This window comes from Octopus bimaculoides, chromosome 16 (genome assembly GCF_046866305.1).
Source record: "Octopus bimaculoides isolate indiv1 chromosome 16, ASM4686630v1, whole genome shotgun sequence".
NCBI classification, from domain to species: domain Eukaryota; kingdom Metazoa; phylum Mollusca; class Cephalopoda; order Octopoda; family Octopodidae; genus Octopus; species Octopus bimaculoides.
Genome location: NC_142943.1, coordinates 39,852,774 through 39,854,983, shown reverse-complemented (window position 1 = coordinate 39,854,983; position 2,210 = coordinate 39,852,774). Strand labels below are relative to the sequence as shown.

The window sequence follows — 2,210 nt, the reverse complement described above, 5'->3', positions numbered from 1 at the left end:
CTCCACCACTGGTACTAAAAAAAAAGATGGTATCCAGAGGCAGCACAAATCCTTGCAATAGAATGGATTCCGTTAAAGATACCCATGGTGGCGATATTTCCTACAACGACTGGCTAAACTGAAAAATAGTGATTATAGTTTACCCTCATGTGAAACAGTTTCAATCGGAGATTGAAACCGCCTCGTAGTTCCGGTTGCAAGAGAGTTTATTTATTTACACCCATCCCTAGTTACTGTTATCTCAATTTGACGGAAAACCGTTTATTTTGAATGACATTATGGTTAATTTAAACTCACCCAATTTATGATCGGTACTCACCGTATGGTCTCCGGATGAATGGAAGGCAGAAAGTGATTCTTATAGCTATAAACAAAGAAGACAATGGAAAGTGACAAGGGAAATAAAACAGTGACGCCATATTTGTTGTTGTGGATGTTTAATGTTAAAATACAACAAAAGTTTTAGTCACTATTTAACCAATATCACTAAAATACATAACATTCAGCTTCATTTGGCAAACACACAAATACCTTGATGCATATCTTTGTAATGCGTATCCGTATGTAAGTGTATGTATGCGAATATGTATATACGTATTGTGTATGTATGTATGTATGTATGTATGTATGTACGTACGTATGTATGCATGTATATATGAAATTTATGTATACATACATGCATGGATATACAAGTGCATGCATAGATATGCATTTATATATGTAAGCATATAAATATGCATGTATGCATGCATGCATATATGGATGTGTGAATGCAAACATGTATTATGTATGTATGTATGTATGTATGTATGTATGTATATTTGAATGTGTGTATGTATGTACGTACGTACATGTGTATGTAGTATATATGTATGTATATGTTTACATTATGTACGTATTAATGCTGAATGTGCATGTATGTGTGAATGCATGTGTATAAGTGTATACGCATGTGTATGTGCACACATGTCCATGTTAATGCGTATGTGTGTGTATTTACATTCATATATTCATATATCTATGTATACATAGACATAAACATTACTCTCACATACATATACACAAACACACGCACAAATGCACAAATATGTGAGCACTTATCATTGTATATGTCTATATATATATATATATATATATATATATATATATATAAATGTACATATACATATAGCTACACATATACACACAAATAAAACGTAAAACGTATATGTAAATATATGCATTTACACATACATTTATATTCATACAAACACACACAACAAAATAACATGTGTACAGATTTGATATAGTATACTAATGTCAATAGAAATCAATACAGCACAATACAGTTCTGAGTTGTAGTAGTGGTGGTGGTAGCCTTCGTCCCTGGCTCTAGCATGACCAAACTGACTTATGAACAAAGGCTTTACGGCCGTAACCACCTCGACGTTTTGCTCTAGTCTACCTTGACCAATGAGTTCTAGTTGGTGAGATGCAGTGTAGGTCTTCAATCCAGCACCTTCACAACACTGATGTCGTCTCCTGCGCTCAATGATTGTCTCGCGCAGTTTCTGAACAACGGAGGTTTCTTCATAACTTTATATATATTTGTTGTGAGGTAGAAAGAGATTTATTATATTTAATCCTTACATATGAGTGTGCGTGTGTGTGTGTGTGTGTGTGCAAGCGTGTGTGTATGCACACACACACATATATGTATGCATCTACGAATCTGCGTGCATGTATGTAATATAGTGAATAGAATGAGTCAACGATCAACTGACGTCTAAAAGAAGTTGAAGACATAGCGGGGAGCAGGGTGTGTGGGAGTGGGTGAGAGAGACAGACAGACAGAAAAGAAGGAGGAGGGGCAGAGGGAGAGGAATAGAAAGCAGGGAATGAAAAGGAAAGCAGTCTCGATCCTCTGACGTCTGTTATTAGTTATTACAAAGATGGATGAATCGTTCGAGTTTTACTTCTTTTTTCATCCTGAATATGCAATATTATGCGAGATGAAATTACGTCGCAGAAGTATTATTATTATTATTGTTGCTGTTGCTGTTGTTGTTGTTGCTGTTGTTGTTGTTGTTGTTGTTGCTGTTGTTGCTGTTGTTGACGTTGCTGTTGTTTTTGTTTTGATTCCAGTAGTTTTATGTGAGTTTCTGCTGCACTATCAGCTGCACTTCCGTGTTCCTGAGATGTATGTGCAGCATTGTGTTTTGACCATTTAG

General features: G+C 35.5%; 1 protein-coding gene across 1 annotated transcript in view; it reads right to left on the bottom strand.

Moving 5' to 3' along the window:
- Window positions 1-437: 437 nt before the first annotated feature.
- LOC128249705 (uncharacterized) overlaps window positions 438-2,210 on the bottom strand; it is a 144,001-nt gene continuing 142,228 nt past the window's right edge. The window contains exon 3 of the mRNA XM_089364522.1: window positions 438-2,210. This exon is cut by the window's right edge and continues 2,781 nt beyond it. The gene's annotated coding sequence lies outside the window, so the exon portion shown is untranslated.